This window comes from Danio rerio, chromosome 9 (assembly GCF_049306965.1).
Source record: "Danio rerio strain Tuebingen ecotype United States chromosome 9, GRCz12tu, whole genome shotgun sequence".
NCBI classification, from domain to species: domain Eukaryota; kingdom Metazoa; phylum Chordata; class Actinopteri; order Cypriniformes; family Danionidae; genus Danio; species Danio rerio.
In genome coordinates this window covers 28,000,568-28,027,859 of record NC_133184.1, presented here as the reverse complement: position 1 = coordinate 28,027,859, position 27,292 = coordinate 28,000,568, and the positions used below count along the sequence as shown (strand labels likewise).

The window sequence follows — 27,292 nt, the reverse complement described above, 5'->3', positions numbered from 1 at the left end:
TTTTTTATAGCATTGAACTACTCTATAATTGTGGAAAAAAATATTGTTGACCAATAATGGTAAAATTAACAAACAAAATATGACAAATAGATAGGTGGACCAAGTATGAAGCATAGCTAGATAGACAAAAAGATGGATGGATGGGTGGATAGATAGATGGATGGAAAGACGGACAGACGGATTAACAGACAGACAGATAGATAGATGGATAGATAGATGGATGAACACACAAAGAAGGATATTGGAAAACAACAATTGAACAAACAAACAAACAAATGAATGAATGAATGAATGAATGAATGAATGAATGAATGAATGAATGAATGAATGAATGAATGAATGAACGGACAGACGGACGGAAGGATGGACAAATGGATGGACAGACAGATGGATGGATACAGATAGACAGTGATGGATAGATGGATTAAAATACAGATTGACTAAAAGACAGATATAATCAAACAAAGGATATTGGAAACAAATTGATGGATGGATGGATGGATGGATGGATGGATGGATGGACGGACGGATGAACGAACGAACAAACGAAAGGATTAAAAGATGGATGAATAAGCAAAGAATCTTGGAAGCAAATTGATGGAGGGATGGATGAATGGATGGATGAATAAACTAATAAACAGAAAAAAGAGGATATTGGCAGTGGACAGATGGATAGATTGATGAATAGACACAGTTGACAATGGATGGATGGATGGATGGATGGATGGATGGATGGACTAAGACAGATGGAAACAAACAAACAGAATATTGGAAACAAATTGATGGATGAAACAAATGGACAGATGGATAGATGAATAGACAGAAACACAAAAAGAAGAATGCTGGGAAGGAAGGAAAGAAGGAAGGAAGGAAGAAACGATGGAAAAATTGAAGAAATGAACGAATGAATGCAGATAGACAATAGATGGATGGCCGGGTGGCTGGTTGGATGGATTGATGAATGGATGGATGAATAGACAGATAGAAACAAACAGAAGATATTGGAAACAAATTGATGAACAGATGAACGAATGAACAATGATAGACAATGGATGGATGGATAGACTAATAGACAGATGAAAACAAACAAAATGATATTGGAAACAAATTGATGGATGACAGACAGGAAGGCGGGCGGGCGGGCGGGCGGGCGGGCGGGCGGAGGGAGGGAGGGAGAGAGAGAGAGAGAGAGAGAGAGAGAGAGAGAGAGAAAGAGAGATAGAGATAGATAGATAGATAGATAGATAGATAGATAGATAGATAGATAGATAGATAGATAGATCTAATTTTAATATTTATTCATTAATTTCTTTTTTTACCTTATACAAATGCTTTTTGCTTTTTTCACATTCTTATCAGATCCAGAAGCGTGCAGGAAGATTACACTGCAGATGAAGCTTAATTAGTGTCTGGTTGAGCCAGTGTGCTCTCAGCGGTCTCGTCAGGCCACACAGTGATGTTGAGCTGGCGTGGGGTCAATAAGAATCAGATTGGTTTCGACCACTTGAGTCGGACAGAAGCAGAAGTGATGCTACTGATGGGTTTCTAGTGTCCCTTTTGGACACTCTGCATAATACTTAGTGATTTGCATAAACAACTGACTTACAGTAAGAAATAGTTTATCTAAAATGCACTTTATTATTTAGGGAAAAAAGACACTGCATGTTATGTGTGAAACATTGCTTGCCCATAGTTGCATGAAAGCCAAGGTCAGGATTTTACTACTTCATCAAATTACGGTTAGTTTTTATTTGTATGCATTCAGATCATTAAGAAATATATGGCACAGGTCGCATGGCAGTACTTTGATGATACTTTTAGGTTTTGTTTTTAAAGATTTAAATGAATTGCTATTCACTGCCATTATGAGGACAATAGTGAATACATTTGTTTCATTTCCTTTTATTAAAAAGGACCATGTTAGAACACGTCAGAACATTTAAATGGTAAGTAGTGGTGACTGGATATATCATTCTAAGTCTGAAAAAGTTAGTTTTAGTCACTTTTTATTCCATCCAAAAAAGTTTCTCTGTCCCGAATAGTTGGCCATGTAAATCATGCTTTTGAGATTAAAGGCTGTGCAGAATGTTCTCATTGCACATTGTATACACGAACACACTTTATAAGAACTTTTTAGATGTGTTATGCATGAAGTTTTCGAGGGTGGTTACAGTGGTTGATCTTCAAGCAGGCTAACTAGCTTTTTAAACCTGTAGCTTTAGGGTGATCGTATGGGAAAATCTGTGAAATGTAATATATTTAAACTCAACATCAATGACAAGACAGGATGTCTGGCAGATAAAATTACTGTATCGGATGCTTCCAGTGAAGTAAGGAGTTTTTCCTGAACCTGTATTTTCAGGTTCAACAATGTTAGATTTCATTCATAGAGATGGAATCTGACAGAGAGAAAGATCAGATCTGGTAAAAAGAAAATGAAAGACTTAGAAATGGTCAAAAAAAGAGTAGCATGCTCAATAATTCAGTCTGTTTTTTTTTTTTTTTTTTTTAAGATCTCTTTTTGGGGCATTATTGGCCTCAATACTATGCAATTTACAATAGTATACACTCAAAAAAAAAGATGTTTGCTGTTTGGTCAAAGTACTTATTTAAAATAGACTAACAACACAGTTCTTGTTTTTTTGGGGGGAGACAACTTATTTGCTTTATGTTCAATCCAGTTATATTTGTAAAAATGAATAAGTTAACTTAATTATTTCATGTTGTCTCAACACAAATTGATTGTGTGGAAACCAGCAATTCATTCATTCATTCCTTTTCTGGCTTGAACCAGTGACCTTCTTGCTGTAAGGCAGGGGTGTTTAAACTCGGTCCTGGAGGGCCGGTGTCCTGGTGAGTTTAGCTCTAACCCTAATCAAACATACCTGAAGCAGCTAATCAAGCTCTTACTAGATACACTAAAAACTTCCTAGCAGGTGTGTTGAAGCAAGTTGGAGCTAAACTATGCAGGACACCAGCCCTCCAGGCCACCACCACCATGCCGCTACTCTTGTTCATATTCATTTATTTTATAAAGTGCATGTTATAATAATGTGATTTAAAGCTGAATTGTAAGTATCTGTAATTTCTGTATTTGATGTCACGTGATTCTTCAGAAATTATTCTGATTCGATATGCTGACTTGTGGTGCTCAAGAAACGCATCTTACACATCTGTACTCAAAAAAAAAAAAGTTATACATCTGTACTATGTAAAAAAAAAATGTTGGTTTGATTTACCCAATTTGAGGTCAAATACGGTGAAATATGGTTGAAGTTTTAGTGATCTTATTTATTTGTCCATATTTTATGGACAGACGGACTAAAACACAGATAGAAACAAGTATATTGGAAACAAACTGATGGAGGAATAAATGAATGAATGAATTAATGAATGAATGAATGAATGAATGAATGAATGAATGAATGAATGAATGAATGAATGAATGAACACATATGACGATGGATGTGTTGGATAGATGAATGGATAGATGGATGGATGGACTAAAAGACAGATTGAAACTAAAAGAAGATATTGAAAACAAATTGATGGATGAATAGATGGACAGACAGACTAATAAACACATGGAAACAAACAGAAGGAAAGGAGTTTGCTATGCTGACTTGTGCTCAAGAAAAATATCTTATACAGTTGTATTTGGTAATTATTTTTTGTTTTTGTTTGATTTAACCAAAGTTTAGGTATAACAGGATCAAATCCAACCGTTTACATTTCTACTAATCTTATTGATTTTAAATATCTAAAATATACAAAATACATATGCACTGTCAAAAAAAGCCAAATGCAGTTTTCAAGCAATGCTGGCGGCTTTTATGAGATAAGTAAACATGAACATCACCACTGGGAAAAACATTACATAAAATACTAAGAAAATGATGTAGATTAGAATGTCTTAATTATATCTTAATAGCAATAAAGCTACAGCATCTTTCAGTTGAATGTTTTGTGTGATAGAACTACTGTTATTTATCTTTTACAAGACTGTTCTCCAAGTGTTTCCTAATGCACATGCTCTAAAATGTCCTGCAGTTCACTGAACTGAATTACACTGAAATTAAATTAAACTAAACTGAATCTAGAGGAACAGGACTGACTACCTCAAGAAACAATAAGATCAATGACTGCGAACATTCAAACTCACACACAATTTAACATCCAAACACACACTAATCCGCTTGTGATGCATCTGCTAGAGTGATGAAAGTTTTTGTTTTGCAATCTCAGACCCACAGCATAAGGTAAAAGCAGCCCGTATTTTCATCAAGGCCACAATATATAGCGCATAAAATTTGCATTCAACTCTACATCTGTTCCCGAAGGCAAAAATGACTGGTTAAGCGGTTGATTTTGTGTGGATTTAAAATCATTACTGAAACTGTGCCATTAGAGAGCTGGCATTTCATTTGACTGGTGCACCAAATCTTACTAAATATGGTAATAATTTAGCTAGCAGTTGGAAGCGGTTTATTGATTTAGGTGTTGATGTAGATGTGCTTCTGCCGCCCATTTGTGTCTTATGAATATTCCTATTTGTTTAATTAGTGTAACTGGGCAGCAGGGGAGAGAGTCGGGGCCAAAATCGAGAAAGGCTAAAGCCTGTGTTTTATTAGATTTAATGTACTTTATTTTGTTTTCGTTTTTTTGCCAGTTGTATATTTAGGCAGAGCGGGTGAGAGAGTGCAAACAAATTCCACTGCCAACAGCAGCACATGCACAACAAACCCAATTTCATTTTCAATTGGACTCTCAAAGATGTGATCACAATGGGGCAAAATTATTTTATAAATTAACAATCCTAAAATATACGAAAAGACTATGTTGACCATGAATTTTCAATCTTCGCAAGTCATTTCAAACTAATACTTTGTACATTTTATAGATTTAGATACTTTCTTTAGTTCCCAAAAACATTCTTGCAGAAGAGACAACCTATTTTTAATTTAATATTGCTTAAAATTATTTTCATAATAAAATTTATTATTTTTTACAATTAAATTAAATTAAATTAAATTAAATTAAATTAATTGTCACACTTTATTTTGATGGTCTGTTTGTTGAATTTAAGTTACATTGCATCTACATGCCAACAAATTCTCATTAGATTATAAGTAGACTGTTAGGATAGGGTTAGTGTAAGTTGACATGTACTTGCAAAGTTTCTTATAGTCGGTTAAATGTCTGTTGAAGGAGCAGTATCAGCAGATATTACGCAGACAGTCTTCTAATACTCAAATGGACAATCAAAACCAATTAAACTAAATCAAATAATTAAGTGTAAGTGTTAATTTGTACCTTGCTTGATTATTTTAAATAATTAACATTTACTTAACCTTTTGGAGCTTAGTGGCCACATAGGTGGACAGCACATTTTAGCTCCTAAGTGACTATTTAAAATACTTTGAACTCTTTATATTTTGTTACAGACATACAGTGTCATCCACAAACTGTTTTGCAGCATATGAAATGTCCCAAACACTATTTTTCACTTTCCAAAATGGGCATTTTTTTTTTTTTTTTACTCTGTGATAGTCGAAACATTTTCAAAAAATGTATATGTTGTATATGCATTAAAAACAGTCAGGAAAAAGTGGTTTATGTCAGTTCAGACCACAAGTCCACATATATGGACATAATTTTTCTCTAAAAGTACATCATATCAAAAGATGATCCTAAGTTTTATTCTACTTAGGTTCCAATAAGCCCAAATAGCAATGAGAAATAAAAAAAATGCATGTAAAAAAACTGTCTACATTGTCTAAGCTACAACTCTAAGCTGAATTCATTGCTCAAAACTGTGGAGATAAAGTAATCTTATCTTAATACATATACACACACACACACAAAAAAAATCTCATTATAAATGGTTATGAATATTCATTGTGCAGATTTATATTATTAAATGAGAAGTTGTGCCAACAGCTGAGGTCAAACAAATAGCTGAAATCATTTCTCACTAACTCCAGCCAAACCGACTTTCACCATGACTAGCTCAAAGGTCAACAGCAGATATCATCCATCTTTTACAAGCTGGCTGGACCATCGAGCACATAAACACATTTCCAATTCCATCTAAGCATAATAAACAAAACTAGAGATCCCCTGCTCAAGATAGATGGAAGACAAATCATCCGAGAGATTCTATAAATGTTCTGACATCTTTGGTATGTAAAAGTAGATGACCGGTTTGTCAAAGTTCATAAATAATCATTATGTTAAGGTAAATTGGAATCGAAATTAAGTTATAAAACTATGCTCATATTAGGTGTGTATGTTAGCAACATGCTAATTCATGGTAGAAACTAATAACATTATTTTCCAACCAACTAATCTAACCATCCATTCAACCACATAAGCAACCAATCTAACCATCCATCCAACCAACTAATTAACCATTGCTAATGTTAAAGGATAACAGTTTAAACCATGCTTAAACATAGTGAATCATTCAAGCGACGTGTTAAATTTGGTAACATACTGTGCAAGAACAATTTTAATTCTTACAAACCTTCTACTAAAAATACCTCAGACGTGAGCAATATGTTAATCGTGCTGGAAACTTGCTAGCAATATGTGAAAACATGTCAGAGAAATAGTCGAAATGTGCTTGCAATAATTTGTGCTTGCAATGGTTAAAGTGTTTTCCTAAAACATATTTACCCCCTAACAAAGAATTAAAACATGTTGGTGAAAAGCACCAGTTTAAACATGCTAACATCACGCCAACAATGCTAAAATATAGCAGCATTGAGAAAACAAATGCAATAAACATGCTAGCAAAAAGATAAAATCATGCATTCAGTGTGCTAAAAGATGTTAACAGTGTACTAAAATGTTAACACATTAGCAATGTTAATATATATACACTGTAAAAAAAAAATCTGCATTTTTATGGTTTATTTCCGGCAGCTGGGGTGCCAAAAACGGGTGCTAATTTACAGAAATTTACAGTAAATTCACAGAGGTTGAATATCAGAAATTTACCATAAATTTAAATTTAAAGAAATTTCTTTAATTTAATGTCTAATTTTTTACAGTGAATTTCTGTAATTTAACGGCCATTATTTTACTTCTTTTTTTTTTTGGCACCCCAGCTGCCGGGAATCAACCGTAAACTTACAGATTTTTTTTTCCAGTTTAGCAGTATGCTGTAATGATATCCACAATAAACCAAGATATGTGGTAATACATGCTAGCAGTGTGCTAAACGTTAATAACATCATAGCAATGTGCTCAAACCTACTGTATTAGCAGTGTGTTATGTGAGTAAACATTGTATTTGCAAATCATATTGATAATCTATTAATATTTCTAACTAGACTTTCTCAAGCTTCAATAAATGCGTCTATATAGCTAAAACATAGTTTAAATAGTATTGTGGCTTTATTTATGACAAGTATATCAAAGAATGCCTGCATTTAAAAGTATATCTAGCCTAATCAGTTCCCAAAGGAACAACTTTGGCACTAGCAGGATGGCAGAATACAGCCCTTTAGAGAAATATACTTGTGAGTTTCCCTAATTAATCTTAAAAGTCATGAAGCTATACTGAAGTGATTTCTTTTTCTTGATATTTTAGACAAAATATCAAACTGTGGTGGCCACAGTGGTCAAACAGAGGAAATATTGACAAATGATGTGTATGTGTGCATGTGATCCACTTTGGCTGAGAAACTCTTGGCACCCTGAGCAAACTTCACACATTTCCTCTCATAAACTATGTGTGAGGGAACGATCGCGCTGTTTTAACATTCAAAGAACAACAAACAAGAGGAAATGTTTTACTACACCTCTGTATCTCAGCGCTGACAAAAAACACTGCTGCCCATCCGTTCAGTGAGTGTGTGTGTGTGTGTGATACAGCTCTTCTAACACAGCCATTAAAAATACAAGTCTCACATCACAAATAAACAGCTTTCAGTGTTTTTAAATTAAGTGTAAACTTATCTAAACTCTGAGGTTGTCTTTGATGCGAGACTCAAAGAAAAAGTGGGCAACTGAAAATTTAATCCATGATTAAATTAACAGCCCTATTCATTGACCTTGACTAGTTAGCCAAATAACATCATTCATCTCTAAGCAGCCAAAAGGAAAAGTGTAAGTGTTGCGTGTTTGCGTATGTGTGTTACCCCAGAGACACAAATCACACATAACTCACTCATCATATACATAAAACAAAATTTGGGTGTAACCTCAGAAACACAAGTCTTGAATTTTCCATCTTACACTTTTCTAAGACACACTATTATGATTCCAAATCTTTCATTTATGTCATTTTAGCTCTCACTTAAATGGAGAAATGATTGGAGGGAGAAAAAAAAGCTGTAGATGGTAATTCAGGTGCTTAATCAACTCATTTACCGCATTGTTAGGCACAATAAGAGCAGGTTGTCCTGCAATTGCAGCTGTTAATGCAGTGAAGGAAAGGTTTCAGAGGTTACTGGCGAATTAGGCTCTGACAGGCAGAAAGATTAGACATGCTAGTGATTACCTGTCTCTCTCCCTTTCTCTCATTCACTCTTCATCCATGTGGTGTCAGTGTTCTGTTATATTGATGATGAACCAACACATGTTGACCTTTCTTCCCTCAATCTTATCTGGCCTGTCTAGCGTTACCTATAATTGGAGATGAAAGAAAAACAGAGAGAACATTCATTTTTATGCTGGAAATCACGATGGCTTCATGGCATTCACAGTTATTATGTTCAGTTTTAACTATTTAATTATATTTTTCTAATAAAATTTGTGATGCATAACATACATGTTTCTTCATTCATTCATTCATTTATTCATTTTCTTTTCAGCAAAGTCTCTTTTTTTTAAATCTGGGGTTACCACAGCGGCATAAACCGCCGACTTATCCAGCATACGTTTTTACACAGCAGATGCCCTCCCAGCTGCAACCCATCTCTGGGAAACATCCAGACAAACCCATTCACACATATACACTACGGATAATTTAGCCTACCCAATTCACCTGTACTGCATGTCTTAGGACTGTGGGGGAAACCGGAGGAACCGGAGGAAACCCACGCCAATGCAGGGAGAACATGCAAACTCCACACAGAAACACCAACTGACCCAGCCGAGGCTCGAACCAGCGACTATCTTGCTGTGGGGCGACAGCACTAGCTACTGCACCACTGCGTCGCCCCAACATACATGTTTTTTTTTTTTTTTTTTAAATAACAAAAATGTACTTTGCATTGGTAATTGCATTTATCATTGAAATTATCATATTGATTTTATGCATGTAATCAGAATCATTATTATCACCATTATAATGCATTTTTAAATTTATATTCCACTGATCTAATGTAATTTGTCAAAGTGCAAATCCTAAAAAGAGAAAATGAAATAATTTGTTTTTTAAAGTTATTAAACTGCCATTCTAATTCAAACAAATGCAAACTTGGTTGGTTGGTTGATTGGTTGGTTGGCTAGTTAGATGGATGGATACATGGTTTATCGGATGATTGGATGAATGTTTAGATGGTTCGTTGGTTGGATGAATGGTTAGATGGTTGCTTGGCTGATTAGTTGGTTGGATGGATGGTTAGATGGCTGCTTTGGTTGCTAATTCAAACAACCGCAAGGTAGGTTGATTAGTTGCTTGGATGAATGCTTAGTTGTTTGGTTGGTTGGTCGGTCGGTCGGTTGGTTGGTCAGATTGTTGGTTGGATGGTTAGATTGTTGGTTAGTTGATTATTTGGTTGGATGGTTGGTTTGTTAATTGGATTGATGGATGGATGGATGGATGGATGGATGGATGGATGGATGGATGGATGGATGGATGGATGGATCGATGGATGGATGGATGGATGGATGGATCGATGGATGGATGGATGGATGGATGGATGGATGGTTAGAAGGTTAGTTGATCGGATGGATAAATGGTTGGATGGTTAGGTGAATGGTTAGATGGTTAGCTGATTGGATGGATGGATGGATGGTTAGATGGTTAGATGGTTGGTTGATTAGTTTGGTTTGAATTGATGAATGGTTAGATGGTTGGTTGGTTGGATGGAAGGGTAGATGGATGGTTGGTTGATTATTTGGTTGGATGGATGGTTAGATAGTTGATTAGTTGGTTGGGTGGTTGGTTGGTCAGTCGGTCGGTCGGTCGGCTGGCTGGCTGGCTGGCTGGCTGGCTGGCTGGTTGGATGGTTGGTTGGTTGGTTGGTTGGTTGGATGGATGGTTAGATGGTTGACTGGTTGGTTGGTTGGTTGGTTGGTTGGTTGGTTGGTTGGTTGGTTGGTTGGTTGGTTGGTTGGTTGGTTGGTTGGTTGGTTGGTTGGTGGGATGGTTGGTTGGTAGGATGGTTGGTTGGTAGGATGGTTGGTTAGTAGGATGGTTGGTTGGTTGGGTGGTTGGTTGGGTGGTTTAATTGTTGGTTTGTTGGTTGGTTGGTTGGATGTTCAGTTGGTTGATTAGTTGGTTGGATGATTGGATGGATGGTTGGTTGGTTGATTTTTATAAAGTATTCATAAGCATTTTGGATGGATGGTTAGATGGTATACATCTTTAAACCAATATATATATATATATATATATATATATATATATATATATATATATATATATATATATATATATATATATATATATATATATATATATATATATATATATATATATATATATATATCTTTAAACCAAGCTGTACAGCATCTACACATTGCTTTTCAAGAATTACAGTGTACGTTGCAAAATTTAAAATTGGTTTTATATTCAAAAAAGACTAAATACATGATTTTTAGCCGTGGCCGCACTGTTAAAAGATCAGACAATAACAACTCTGAATGGTGTTCAAATAGAAAGAGTTAGCTTTTATAAATATTTAGGTAATTGGATTGATGAGAGATTAGCCTTTGATATACACATTGACAAGTTACTGAAAAAGCTTAGGGCAAAGTTAGGTTTTTTTATACCGGTCAAGAAATTGTTTTTCTTATAAAGCCCGCAAAAAATTAGTAGAGAGTACATTTCTGTCTATAATGAATTATGGTGATCATCTTTATATGCACGCAGCCGCTACCCTATTAAGAAAATTAGATTCTGTTTATCATGCAGCAATACGCTTTGTCACAGGTGCAGACTCACGGACGCATCATTGTATTTTGTATGATTCCTTAGACTGGTTATCTTTATATCAAAGGAGAAAATTACATCTGTACTTGTTTATTTTAAAGGCTCTTTTAGGTAAATTACCATCCTAAATTTTTTATTTATTAACATTTCACACCAACAACCAACACACTAGATCTGGTTCATGTATTCGTCTGATAGTTCCAAGGGTACTATCAGAACTTGGCAAACGTGCTTTTTCCGTTTACGCTCCCAGGGCTTGGAATGACTCGCAAAATCAGCTCAATCTTAACACTCTTCCGACTCTGAGTACTTTTAAACATCTTTTATACAACATTTTAAAGGACACCTGCAATTGTTTTTTATGAGCTGATGTTTTTAAGAATGGTGATTTTGTAATTTTGTGGTATTGTTTGGGATTTTTATATGAAATTTTATGTGCTGCCTGCCATCTTGACCAGGTCTCACTGGAAGAAGAGACAGTACTGTCTCAATGTGATCTCCTGGCTAAATAAAGGAAATAAATAAATAAAGAAATAAAAAAGGAAAGAAAGAAAGAAAGAAAGAAAGAAAGAAAGAAAGAAAGAAAGAAAGAAAGAAAGAAAGAAAGAAAGAAAGAAAGAAAGAAAGAAAGAAAGAAAGAAAGAAAGAAATATTAAAAAAATAAATATTGAGAGACAAAGAAATCTGTAAAATCAGACAACAAAACACATTCAACACTTCTGAACAAACTGTAAACATTTCCTTCTTTTTAAATTCCCAGTAACCCAGTCTAGTCTAAGTTAGTTTTGTGCAGATCGAATGATGAGAATGATTACAAACACAACCATCCAGTTAACCAGGAGGTGGCAAACCTCTTCAAACCCCAGTGCATTAGCAAGCAGCACTAAATACACTGTCACATGGTGTGTATTGTAGAAAGAGAAATACTGCCTGTCAACTGCATGACGCAAGTGTAAAGAGTGCTCTAAATGGTCATGTGCTTTATTTGAACTTGATGGCCAATATCATTAGCACCAAACATTTAGCACTTCCACATCATGTCCTCTGTAACAGCAGCCATTACTGGAGAAGGACACAACAAAACACATACATTTACATACATGAACACAAGAAGGCTGACAAAGTGTATATTCCAGACATTCACACTCACATGCTGTTTTCTCATTAAAGCCTTGTGTTTTATTGCTCTCATAAAGCGTCTTAGAGGTGACCTTGAGAAGGACCGTTTAGAAATGATGTAATATTAGTTTCAATAAAAGGTGTGGAGAATGCATTCGTAAAGACTCCCAGCACATATTAATAGTAAAATGCGTCATTAAAACAACGGTCGCATTTTTACAAAGTGTGCTTTGTCCTCTGAGAGCTCTAGCAATCTATTAAAGAACTAATGTTCGCATGTTAAAGAAGACAGACGTGCCCTTGACAAATGGAAAGAGCAAGTGTGGATTTTAACATCACACATTATGCAGGTGCAAAAGCGTGTCGATATCGGAGTAAATGCACAGAAGAATCCTTAAGAGCAGATTTTGACATTATGACATTTTGTCCAAAAAAAAAAAAAAGGATATTTCACCGCAGGATATTAGTTTGCTCTTTTCAGCACAACAAAAAAGCAAGAGTCTACATATTGACACAAAGGCTCAACATATTCACGGTGGTGTTTTTTTTCCACTTAGGTATGTAAAAAAAGATATTTGTCATGATGTACTGTTAGCGAACATCATTGTGTAGATGTACATGTAAAAATCTTGTTTCAAACACTGTATTTTTGCCAGTTAGAATTAAAGCCCTATTTGAAAGCTCCCCACAATACTCAGCAATGTTCTCTGCACATTTTCCTCTAAACAAAATGAACAGAAAGAAAACAACAGCGTATTTATTCATGTATTCTCTCACATTTGACCTCGATGGACTGAACAGGGGAAGTGAACTAGAGAAGATTTCCATGTCAGAGGTGGTAAGTAACACACTTCTATTACATTATTGCTATAGACTACATATACACACACACACACACACACACACACACACCCACATATATATATATATATATATATATATATATATATATATATATATATATACACACACACACACACACACACACACACACACACACACACACACATATATACACACACACACACACACACACACACACACACATATATATATATATACAGTTGAAGTCAGAATTATTAGCCCCCCTGAATTATTTACATATCCATATATATGTGTGTTTTTAGACGGTTTTTAACAACATGTGTTTCCTGCAATCGACCTCTACCACTGCACTACTATAAAACTGCAATTTAATCTACTATTTGTCATCATAAAAAGTAACAAAGTATGCCAAAACAGAATTAAATTAATCTGAACTGAGCAGAATGAGATGGTGCAGTAACAGGTAAATTTATCAAGACTGTATGCAGTGAAATGAGAAGAGTGAAGTGCAGAGAGTGATGCACACAAGAAGTGCTTTTTATTTTATTCTCTTCTTGCACAGACTGATAGCCTGTTAGGCAGGTCTCCATCTTTTACCTGTCTTCATTCAAGCTCACAGCAGATTGCCCACATTTACCTCATGTCGAAAATTACCTTTAAGTTTATGTTCAGAATTGTTCAGTCTTGCTCCTTTTGTTTCATGAACCGAAATTCAAGTCAAATTGGGCAATTCAGCTTGAAAATAAAAACAAGTGATCATATTTGGGGTTGTTTCCTTAGCTGGAAGATTTAATAATACATATAAAACCTGACAGGAAGTAAAATGCTTATGAATACTTTGTAAAAATAGGTTTAGTTTTTAGAGAACATTTTGTATGATATTTTGAAAAAGCAAATAACTGAAGTGAAACAAAATTATGAAAGATAAACTTGCAGCAGTTTATTTACATGCAATCCCAAGGCTAAATAATTTTTATTGTAATTTCACTAAGGTGATTGAGCTTTTTCCTCAAGCTTCTGAAGAAGTAGGCCTAAAATTCAACACACATATATACTGAATATGTTATACATTGAACATTCCCAATCATAGGTTTGGAAAGTTACAAACATTTACTTGTATAGATTTATTATGCTACTGCCACAGTCACCAACAATTTAGCCCATGCAGATCACTGGAAAACGACAAATCTGCCAGCAAAATAACTACAAGATTTAGTCATGCACCATTTACACACCTTGCCTAAATCCTGTCAGATTTCAAACACTCACAGCTGAAGCTGCTCAAAGACTGATTACAAGGACTATAAAGACAGCACACACACACATTGTTGCTGAGTCTTGTTATACTGAACTGTGAACATCACGATGCGCTTTCCTTGCCTTGTCTTTCGTGTTTTTGAACTTTGCTTTGTTTTGTTTGTTATACATTGTCTGCTGTCTTTTGACCATCCACCTGTTATGACCACAACTCTGGGATTGCCCGTATACATGGGTTTGCTCCTGTGTTGACTGCTGGTTGCCTGACCATCCCTGTATCATTAACTTGCATTTGGACCCACAACTCCCTTGTCAGCGTCCAACTTTACATTACAGCTACCATAGATTATTATTTTAAATAAACCCTGTTATTCTGAACTTACTCAAGTCTTGAAGTTATGTATCAAATTTTCCACATAAATATGAAGCAGTGCAGCGGTTTAAATTAACAATAAAAATAATTACTTGAGCCTCATATTTAGCATATAAGAATGATTTCTGAAGGATAATACAATACTGGAGGCTTCTGAAGGGTAGTTTATTTTCTCATGTTCCAGTTTTAATTTAATTCTTAAGATAGGATATATCTAATGTTTATATTATTGCATATTATTTATTAAAACTAGGCCGGACATGTTTGATAAATCCTGAATAAATGGTTCAGTGTTATTCCCAGAGTCATTAGTACCCTCATTATACAATTATTTTCTCTTTAGGGTTGTTTGAGAAAATTACTGCTAATTTTATGAGCTATAACTCTCTGCAATGGAATGCGTGATTGTTTCGTTCGGTTTCTGTCTGGCACTAAAATAATGAACCAGAATACCATAATGTTCAACAGAGAAACCCATTCAACCAAAATTACACAACAAAAAGAAACAAAGTGCTATAATACGCAATAATGGATATTAAATTACATTAAACAAAAGGTCAGGAGCCAAAAAACTTCACAGAAACACACACACACTAAGAAAGAGGAAGGAAAGTATCTGTCAAAACAAGGTATTTATTTGACGAATGGATGACTTTGCTCAGCGTTTCTCTTTCGCTAGAGAGGAAAAAACTGAAGGATATTAAGGAACTAAATCTACAGTAAATGGAGAGATTTCACAAGCTCCAATTCCCTGTTTCTATGACTGGCCACTGTAATGCTCTCAAGGGTCCCCATTGCTTGGATATTATCACTCTCGTTTGCGTTCTTTTTAGATTTATGAGATGAGCATGTTATTTTATGTGAGTATTATTCTTTAGGCTGGTCTGTGTGCCAGAGCTGAGTTTATCTGACCCCTTCACATTTATCTCCTGTTTCCTAACCGGCCCCAACACGATGGGAAGGGCCTTCCTCTCACTCTCTCTCTGTGTGTGTGTGTGTGTGTGTGTGTGTGTGTCCATGCATTTCATTCCTGCTCAGACTGAAGTATAACATCTCTATGTTTGAAAGTCCCAGTGTTTTATAGTTTCAAGTAGTGTTGTCACGATACTGGAGTTTCCAACTTCGATACGATACCCTGAAAAAAAAATCTATATTCAATACCATTTTTGATACTTCAGGGAACAAATTGCAATATTTTAAGTATGAAAATGGAGTAAAAATGAAAATTTCATCTTATTTACTGATTAAAACAAGTGTTTTTTTTATATTATTATTAAATTTTTATATTATTATTAATTATAATGCTGATGAGACGAGAGAGTGCCAGAGAGCAAAGCCAGTATCAATATCAGCCAAAAGCAAGATTGTATTATTTTAAATATATCAGTATCAATACTTAACCTGTTAGCCAGGACTCAATTTTGGGGATTTACACCTACCTAACTTTAAATACTAACAGTTCCTGACAACACTAGTTTCAAGTGTTTTATGTCAGTAGTGACTGACATATACTGTAGTAGGGAAATAAATTCTATGGAAGTCAATGGCTACTTGTTTTCAATACGATTTCTGTAGGAATTAGTGACGAGTGAATAATTTTGACTAAGGCCAAATCCCAATTCTATTTTTGTGCCCCTACCCCTTCCCTTTCTTCCTGGCCCTTTAAACAGAGTGTGATGGGGAAGGGCTTAAAAATTTACCCCTAAGAAATGGGACAGCACTAAAACACCTGCACTCGTCATCAAATGTCATCGTGAGCTCTTGCTTTATATGAGATCGATGACGGCGACTGCTGTAGTTAATCAGGTTGTGTTATTTTTTGGTATTTATCTTCAGAAAAATTACTGAAGGCAACAATATCTTGATATCATAATGATATAATATGACAATAAGCTCGTTACTGTACTGTGCATTTACACAGTGGCCATATTCATCAATGTAAAAACGCTAAAACATAGCAGACACTGTAAAAAGGTCATTACCAGCCGCTAGACTTTTCTGACAAGGTATTTGAGAGTCATCAAGTGACAGAATGTTGCGGGACTACTATACAGGAGTTATTATTAGCGATTATAGATGGCAAATTTTTATGTTATTGTTGTTTTTTTAAACCATGATGGTAAACCACAAACACTGTTATGAATGTATTGAAACATATGCTTGTTTGTTGTAAAAATTCATAATAATGACAGAAAAAACTTATTTGTGCATCTCCGTTCATCCATGTGCAGCCATGCTACCGTTGTAGATGGTGTATTCTGATAAATTTTTTTACCACTTGGTTTCGAGTGTGTTCCTGAAAAATCTAGCCCTTCCCCTTAGCCCTACGCCTTCAAGCTTAAGAGAATTGGGACACCCCTACCCTATTCATGTGAAAACGCAAAATGAAGGGGAAGGGGTAGAATTGGGGTTGGGACAAAATGTTTAAAGTGAAGCAAATATTGAACTTAGGGAAAACTTTAGTGCTAACTGTGACCTTTTTTTTTTTTTTTTTTACTCTAATAACATTTTCTCAGGATGGATTTCTGTAGGCTCATACCTTAATGCCGTGTCTACAAATCTGCTGAACACTTCCACTGTGAATGCCCAGGAAAACAGCTCATTAAACACATGCTGACCTATAGGGGACAAGTTGTCAGCATTGGAACATGACATTAAGTGTTTTAACAGGTTTTTTTCTTCTTTTTTTTTAGCAATGGCTTTTAGATACATTTGAATTATGCATTTTGAAACAAAACAGTCACAAATTCAACATATTACAACCCCAAGTCAGAAAACATTTAGACAGTATGAAATTCAAATAGAAAAGTAGTGATTTCTAAATTTATTTTGACATGTATTTCATTGCTGACAATACAACAAACATTATTAAATGTCTTCCTCGTGGCGTTTTTTTTTTTTTTTTTTTTTTCCAAAATAAAATAAAATGTATTTTACTAAATGTAATAACATTTTTAATAATAAAAAAACACACATATTACAGTTTTGGTTCTTGCAAGTAAATTTAGTCAAATTAAATTTAGAAATCACTTTTCTTTTCTTTTTTTTTTCTTTTTTTTAGTTTTCCATACTGTCCTAGCTGTATTTTGGTCGATTTAAACAAAACAGATTTGTTAAACAGATATATTTATCAAAATTATATTTTAGTAACTAAACATATGTAGAAAAATAAACATAATACAATTAAATTCAAGTATAATAGTGCAAAACAAATTTACAACCTGCAAAATTTCAGCTAAATCTTTCCATTTTTTTTATTAATTTTTCCTCTTTTTTTAAATTTGTATTTAATATTTTTCTATAACATATACATTTGAGTGTACCGTTATTGTACTTTTTTTTGTACGATAAGCTCCAGATTTGACTTCAGTACTGACTAATCTAATGTATATGCACAAATATAATATTGTACAGCTTCCTATTAAAATATGAATTTAAAAGATAGATTTGTGAGGGATGTACCTATATATGCTGATTACTGTATTTTTATTTATTTATTTAGACTATATTAATTATGGTTACACAGAAATAAATTTTAGTAAATAACTTCTGTAAATCCTAATAACAATGTATGATAAAATATAGATTCTCCTGGTGGTAAGGATTAAAAATCCATCTCTCATCAGTCTGTCTCTTTATCTCTCTCTCTCTCTCTGTCTCTCTCGGAGCCTGTAGGAGTTTGTCTTGGAGAACTTTATCAAGACACATGATTAATGAGCAATCATTAGCATCAGTGATTTCAGCTTGTATCCTCTCAAAATGCTGCTTCACGCAGGAAACGCGTGTTTTTATGAAGATAATGCTTGAAAAGATGATGATATGAAATTAATTACTAAAACCACAGCTGGGGGGTGTTACGTGTAATTAAAAGTGAAAAAAGGAAAAGGAACCTTCAAAGTGGATTGATGCTGAAGTTCTTGAAAGCATGTAGTATGTCCAGTTTGAAGCCTTTTTCCTATTCTCTTCCTTCAGAAATATGCTATTTGATCTGAATAATAATGAACGGTGTGCCCTTTTTATAGAGCCTGCTAAAATAAATGTGATTTGGAAGTGAAATACAATTTGAATCTGATTCAATCACATTTCTTGGCGAAGACATCATTTTGCATGTAAGAAGCATATCTGATAACGGCTGAATTGCCAAAGGGCTAATTTTCATTTAAAAGCCCTTAAAGCAATTCCTGTAACGTTTTTTATTGTTTTAATACAAAAACAAGCCAACGACTTTCAACAACAAATTAACACTCCAGTTAAATTTTTATCAGCAAAATACTCAAGCTCATGCAAACAGGAATAAGAAACTGAAAAACTAACCAAACACCCCCACACACACACACACACACACACATAAAGAAATAAAAAAAGAAATAAACTGAAGAGCATAACAACGACAACTGTAGCCATTGGAGATAAATGAGGTAAATCTATTAAATATTGAAAAAAAGGCTGTGGTTGTCAAAATGTTAATTATGGTGACAATATTTCAGCCATTCTGAAACACATTTTGTTATTTGTATATTTTGCAGTTAGTAACAGCAAATGGTATTTACTATTATAATAATATACAAACCTCTGTATATACAAAAATTTTTAAACTACATTAAAATATTATCCGTAATAACAGAAGTGCAGAAACAACATTTTTTCAGGAAAAATTGCTATACATTTTACTCCAAAAATTACTCAAAACTGCATTACTATTATTAAAATTCAATGCTTATTCAATTATTTTTTTATTATTATTTCATTTTGCATTATTAATATATATGAATATATATACATATATATATATATATATATATATATATATATATATATATATATATATATATATATATATATATATATATTATTATATATATATATATATATATATATATATATATATATATATATATATATATATATATATATATATATATTTATTTATTTATATTTATTTATATTAATTATATTTATTATATTTATTTATTTATTTTTTTTTTTTCTCCTGATGATATCTGTAATGTTGCTTTAATCAAAAGGGGGACATGTCAATGAGCGGAAACATCAAACTTTTTATCACTTGCTGCATGTTTATTTATTTTTTTATTCCATGGGCTAAAGTAGAGCTGGGCCAATAAATGATATTTTATCGAATCGCGATAACATTTATGTCAATAACAGTGATAAGCTCTGGACTTCTGATATGCTCTTTACTGATCTAAGAGCTGCTCACACAGCAGAAATGTTCATCTATGGAAATCTAAAAATCTGTTGGTAGACATGTACCAAATGTTCGGCCACTGAAAATATATCGGCTGAAAATGTTATGCCATTTCATAGACCATCTACTTTTTACATTTTTGCCATATTGTCCAGCCTTAGGTTAAAGTATTGATATATTGCATCATTTTCAGTTAGCTAAAAATGTTGCATTTAAATATTTTACTATAGAAAAATGTATATTCTAACAACAATAAAAAAAATAGGCAAAAAATAATAATAATGATACAGACTAAGCAGGGGAACTTGAGGAGTGTCTGTGTGCAGCTGTTTTTGTTTCCATGGTAACAGATTGCCAGAAGTTTCCAGGATTGTTGCTAAGTGTTAATTTAATAAAAAGCATATGTAATCTATAAAATAATGTCCATCAATTACAATTAAACTAGGAATATCCTGAATGTTTATTTTAGATTTTTTAAATAAATATATATTTTTATATTTCTTTTTTTAATATATTTTTATTTTATAATTACTAATATACAGTTGTTTTCCAAAAAATAAGCATAATACATACAGTGTAAATGTATGTATATATGTATGTAAGTGTAAAATATGTGGCATTGGCTACAGTAACTTCGCTAATTGGTTTTACCATGAAAACCTGAATAAAAAAAATCTCATCAGGCCAAAATGTTAGTAAAGACTAAACTGCAGTGTGATCATTATTATTATTAATATTAATATTTTGGTCAGAAAGAAGAAAAGGTTATCATTTCTAGACTGAAGCAGGATGACATAAGTGGTTAGTGAATATATTTTTGAAGCTGTTATTAATTAAACTCATTGATAACATTGCTTTGTTCTGATATGCTACCCTTTGCAAATAAGCTTTACATTATAAGTCCAGTTCTTCAGATAAAAAAGTCTCTCACCCAATGAGCAATTTTAGGAAAACAGTCAAAGACAATGTTAACTTTAGCCATGTTAGCTGTACAAGATGTTAATAACATTTACAAAGGAACAATGAATTTGAAGATATATATTAGTTTGAGGTTATGATGTCACAACACGAAGCACAAAATATTGACCTATCCTTCAAAAACATTGTTGAACTGACCCTCATTGGTGAAGCAAGTGTAAAATAGGCTATATTAAGCACAAATATCTAATCATTTAACAATATTCTTTTTCAAAAATGAATTACATAAGTGACTCCTATGTTCCTTTGCAAATGCTTTCTTGGAGCAGCAGCAAGTAAGGAAATTTGTAAGAAAAGCTTCCAAATAAATTGACTGGGATGTCCTTTTTCCGTGCATGAGAAGTTCTGGTAAACAATGTGTCACCTGGCCATCCATGCTCCACTTTTGATACTTGCTTTTTATTAAGCTTGATATAATACTAAAAGTTATTTACTCAAGCTAAAAGTTTCCTCTACAGCATTTTAGATTGCTATAAAATTATCTTTTTTTGTGTACCTGTGTGTGAGAATGCTGTGGCAAATAATACAGTGCGAGGTTCAGCACACAATGTCATTTCCTCCAGATGATTGATGGCCCAGACTGTGTGTGGTGGAAGGAGTTGTCATGACAACAGAGATGTAAACAGCCCAGCGGTCCTGCCTCAAAAGCAGCTAATGTGTGCGAGTCAGCACACACACATTAGTACAGCTTTATGAGGATGTCCCTTATAATGATTTGTATACTGTACAGACTGTATATTTTATCATCTTATCCATAAACCCAAGCCTCACAGGAAAAAAAAAAAATCTGAATTTTAATATTTTTAAAGTACTTAATACTGTGTGAGTTATGTGCTGTTTTCCTTATAGGGCTCAAAACAATGTCCCCAGAAGGTTAACCCTGTGGGGTCTGCGGTGATTTTGGGGCCTCTAGAATGTTTTGATGTGCACTAAAATTTGTGCTTATGTCATAGTACTACTTAATACATAGTATTGGCCAACATGTTTATTTTTTAGCACAAACTGTGGTACAACAATATGTGAGAAATAATGATTGCATTGCAAAAAAAATATATTATGCGTAATAGGTTTTTTTTTTTTGCTGAAATGAGGTCCAAAAATACACTTCATTTGCCTGAATAAGACTTTTGAGTAACCAGTCTTGTAGGCTAGAATATTAACTTCACAATTATGTAAAATTATTCTGTTGTCTCATTTAAAGAAAACATTACAATGATTCACACTTTGTAAAGTTTATTTTGGGTCAGCTCAGCTGTATGCGTATGAGTGACAATGGTCATGAATAATTCACACTTGGAGGCACAGAAGACAATCCCCCACAGGATAATGTTCACCCATCAAGGGCATTGCAAAGCAATGTCCATCTGCAAAAGCTAGGCCAAACTAAATGCTTGTTTTATTACTTGCTGTATTATGACCATGTAAACAATCTGGGTAAACAATGTACAGTATGTGCACTTATACAGCATCCACAAACATATTTGAAATGGTAAAAACATGTTTGCAAAACTGTTGTAATAAAAACTTTGTGCATTAATCCAGCGTTTAATAATAATTACTAAATGACTATGACTGAATGACTGAAGTAGCGTAATGACAAATGCTTTAAATGAAACTAGACAGTGTTGGTTTCATGCTGATTATTTTATCAAACAATGTTTGTTTTCAACATGCACTCACTGCATTTAAAAGTAGGCACTTCAAGCTTTCTATAGATACATTCCTCATGTCTGTGTGTTTTGTTTTTGCGAAGTTTCAGTGCATTTTACTGACGCGTTTCTAAAAACATTTTGAAGTGACAAAAGAAAGAATGTATACACTGTTTATTTGCCAATTTTGCAAAAGCACACACTTTTGTTGTGATTGTGAATGTAAAACACAAAAAACACTAGACACCTAACAGATTCAATTAATGTATTGATCTTATCTGTACGATCAAAACTGAAAGTGTCATTTAAGTTCTTTTCAGCGTTATCAGAAGACGCTTTAAAACGAGGTTCCTCATTTGCTGATCCCAGAGTGTTAAAATTACTGGTATTGTTATACTTGTGAGGATATTTGGTGCACAAAACATAAGGAATAAAAGTACACACACACACACACACAAGCTCACATAAACACACACACATGCACTCACATACGCACATACTGATGAAAACAAATGGGAGTAGTCTGATTCAGATTGATGTTGCCTGTAAGGTTCACAGTCACTTTGCACACACGCGCGCGCGCACACACTTTCATTGACAAATAACCTTTATGATTTTATTTCTGCGCTCGGCAGGGTTCGGGTTTCCAGAGGCATGATTTCAGCAGCCACCAATGTAAAGACAGCAGGACATGCAGTGAAGGAGAGTCTGAAAGCATTCAAATCTATGCGAGCCTGCTCGGATATGTGACCTTTAACCCTCCTGATCCTGATCATGTAAAGCCTGGCCATTTATCGTCATCAGACACACACAGACAGACACAATACACACACACACACTGACACACACACACTCCTGCTTAATGGCTCCAGTATATCATGAGGCTGAAGTTCACGAGCAGTTCTCCAGTTCTTCACTGAACCGTCAGGGGATCGTTTACATTATTTATACAGGCTTCTGTACAGTACGCTACAAACCACACGTCATATGGCTTTACCAAGGTTGTTTACATCTTTATAAATTCTCTCAGTGTGTGTGTGAGCAAGGCATTCAACACAAGCACTCTATTTTAATTAGATGGAAAGTGACTGCCTACCCATACCATAAATTCAAGTCGTCTTCTTTTTTAAGGTACTGAGAAGATAGTGAAACACATTCAGTAGTAGATAGTTCAGAGATTAACATATCTTCCCAGCCACATAAAAATGGAACTTTGGCTTCAATCAGCTATGAAAAGTGGAAAATACCAAAATAAGGAATGTAATAAAAATGAAATTAAAGAAGCGATATGTAAGTTTGGGAGCAGAAAAAACATTGCATGCGCCTTCTGGAAAAAAAAAAAAAAAAAAAAAAAAACACTGCAGTCAAAGTTCTCCTCTCTGTTTATAGATATGATGAGCGATATACTGTAACAGAGATAAAATAGTCAAAATATAAACACTTTTTGACTCGCTTGGGGAAAAAAAAACATATGCATTTTAAAACCTAAATGTATTAGTGTAAATGGGGCATTAGGTGGGGCTGTTTATTTCCACTCAAGTAATAGTAATAGTAATTCTTCTCCTTGCTAATAAAGTAGTGAAGGCAATAGCATTTTTTCCTTTATTTGTCAGATGTTTTGTGTTCACATCAAAAATATCTGTTTCCACATTAGGTTTTATATCTAGATTAAAAGCATCATTTATAGATTTAATTATTTTTGTCCAATAGTCACTCACATATAAAATCTATCTGTCTATAATCTGTCTTGTCACTTCTACATATATCACTCACCTCATCTATATATTTAAAATGCCTTTGTAACAGAGAGAAACTTTCTTTTTTTAAATAATGAAATGGAAACAATGAATTATAATAATAATAAAAAAAATCACTATAGGTACTATGTTGGCGTACAGATAGACTTGAAAAAAAAACTAAGTATGATAAAAAGAGGGAGAAATCAAGGCTACAGTTCAAAGAATGCAAAAGAAAAGGGAAAAGCATAGAAATGGCAGCTGTGGCTTTAAGAGGGAGAAAATACTATTCAATTTGAAGAAAGCAAAAATAAAGTGGTCTCTAAATTAACATATCCTCTGAGCTAAAAATATTCTTTTTTCACCTTTATAAAGAAATAAATAATTATAAAGAAATAATTATACAAGCAGGGGTAAAACAAGGTTTTAGATTAACAAAAGTTAGTAAGAAAAGAAAAAAAAAAGAAAAGAAAAGAAAAGGTCGAAGAGCTGCAGTGCTTCCCACAGGTTTGAAATATACTTGTGGTGGTAGCCGGATTGAAACACATCTTTTACCCACAGCACAAAAATGGTAAACTACATGCAACAACTAAAAAAGTGATTTTGATTTTTATTTTTTTTATTATGATACTGTTATACAACTTTTCTATTCAATGGGTTAAATTTATAAAAAAAAAAAAAATAAGGCTGTTGAAATAAAAAATAAATAAATCCACTATTTCTCTTAAGGCTAATTTATACTTCTGCATCAAACGCCGGCATTTGCTACGCCGTGGCCGTCTGCGTCGCTGACGTGCACCTCTCAAAAATTTTAACTGCACGTCCCGAGGATGCATAGTGCAAGATCTGTGATTGGTAGGCTTGGTAGTGCTGACGAGTCTGGGTGGGACCAAGAGCCGCGCGAATGGCGCGAGCTGGAAGCGAGCCCAATGGAGCGATTGTTTACAAGTGTGGAGTCCCGTGAAGGAGCTCCGGATGGAAAGTTTTGTTCTGTGTTTACCTCATAGTTAAAGTTGTTGCATGTCCGCCGATTCCTGCCTCAAAATAAGCAAGTTTGAGCCACTTGTACATCCCGGAAGTGTTCAGGAAAAGCAAAACAGCAGAGAAGAAACTCGACACAGGAACATTAACTCCTCACTGCCAACTAGCGTTTTGGAAGTGTTAATGCAGACCGACAGAGACAGAGCGCAGAAGTATAAACGCACAGCTACACGCGTTGCATGCACCGTGAGTCAAGCCAGTCACTTGACGCAGAAGTATAAACCAGACTTTACTTGTATGCTACTTAGGAGCGATGTGCACCCACTGACAGGTAAAATCTACTCTCGTTCTCGCTCTAAAGTTGCTTTATTGGCATGACATTTACAGTATTGCCAAAGCATTTTAGATATGTTTAAAGTATATAATATATTAGCATCATTAACTTAATAAAATATAGAAGAAATGAGAAATAAATAACAGAAAAATGCAATACAAATAGACATTATTGCTCAAAATTATAATAAATGCTAGAATAAAAGTGTAGATTTTTTAAACAAGGCAAATTAGTTATTTAGTCATTTCTAATGGTGTACAAATATTTTGCAGCCAGTATATTTTGTTATCTCCGAGTATATTGTAAAATGTATCGTTTATTAAATGATTCATCATTCATACAAATAATGGCAACTTTCAAAAGTGAAAGTAAAAGCCGAATCCCGGATATTTTAGGAGATTCAGAAACCACGGTCGGACACATTTGGACATGAAAGGCACATCCCTTTGGGTCTGCAGAGCACGTGAGATTGTGTGAGTGTTGACAGCTCTTGTGCACAGAGAACCAACAGTAGAAAATGTGCAGAGCAAGAGAAGATTTGCCACTGGTTAATCGTTCACCAATGTTTGGCATTCTTGAAAGGATTCAAAAAGTAAAAAAGGGTGATGATAATAGATTATTTATGCGTCACCATAGATATATACACTAGATATTGCATAGGGACCCTGAGCATGCGTCAAAAGCGCCGCCACATTGGTACAGTGCTCCCAGGACAAATGACATTCAACCGCACTAGTCAAGACAGTGTTATTACGTGAAGATGTTGGACTTTGGCGCTGTCTACGGGTGTAGTAACAAACAAACAAAGAAAACAAAGCACAAAGGCAGAACATTTCATAGGTAATATTAAGTTTTTTCTGTTTTTGTATGTTCTGAACTTTTGTGCTAATCAGGTAGTGTTATTGATGATAACAGTCACTTACTGCATTCACCATAAGACAAAGAAGCTCCAACTCGCACTAAACACTCGGCTTATGCTAGTTTTGTTGAATAAAATCAGCAAACAATGCAAAAGAAATATGACAACGAGATGCTGCGCTGCCAGAAACTTGTATTATTGTCGGCTAAGTGAAAGAGTTGTCGGGGGATTCATTCACAAACGAATCGCTCTCTCCGTCAGTATGAGAAGTGAAAGCAGGAGAGGAGCTGTGTTTCAGGACACAGATTAGATCAAATTTAACAGGGAGTGTAAATAGTACATTTCTGTACACATAAACACAAGCTTTTTGTAAGGAATGTCCGTGCGGTCACTGATCCATCAATGTAGAAAAGTGATGTAAAATTAGAATTTTCGTAGTTAGAAAAAAAAAAATTACATACTAACATCCAGGAAAACTCCTGATCATAGATATATGTGTATATCTCTGGCTTTGGATGGCCACAGTCCTCCACTGTACCTTGGTCCCGCTACCCTGTACCAAGATGGCGGCGCTATTGACGCATTCCATCCAATAGACAACAATAGGCCAGGCGACATCTAATGTATATATCTATGATGCGTCACCACCAAATATATTTGGACAGCTATTAATATACCTGGGCGGCCCACCCAAGTAAAGTCTATGTGAGGGAAGCACTGAGCTGATTTTCACCTTCAGCTAGAATGGTCGAAGTAATGAGGAACATTAGAATATTTTATTTATATAATAAATCTAATACATATAATACTTAAAAAAACACTGAAAAAATAGAGGAGAGCACTGAAAATCTAATTAAGCAACAAA

General features: G+C 34.3%; 1 protein-coding gene across 14 annotated transcripts in view; it reads right to left on the bottom strand.

Annotated features, from left to right (window-relative positions):
* LOC141376138 (uncharacterized) overlaps positions 1-27,292 on the bottom strand; it is a 1,104,960-nt gene that overhangs the window by 836,533 nt on the left and 241,135 nt on the right. For 12 of the 14 annotated variants that reach the window (XR_012385411.1, XR_012385407.1, XR_012385412.1 and 9 more), the window contains one exon: positions 8,510-8,634. The exons of the other annotated variants lie outside the window; for them this stretch is intronic. The gene's annotated coding sequence lies outside the window, so the exon portion shown is untranslated. The remainder of the gene's footprint in view (positions 1-8,509; positions 8,635-27,292) is intronic. 14 annotated transcript variants of the gene reach the window in all.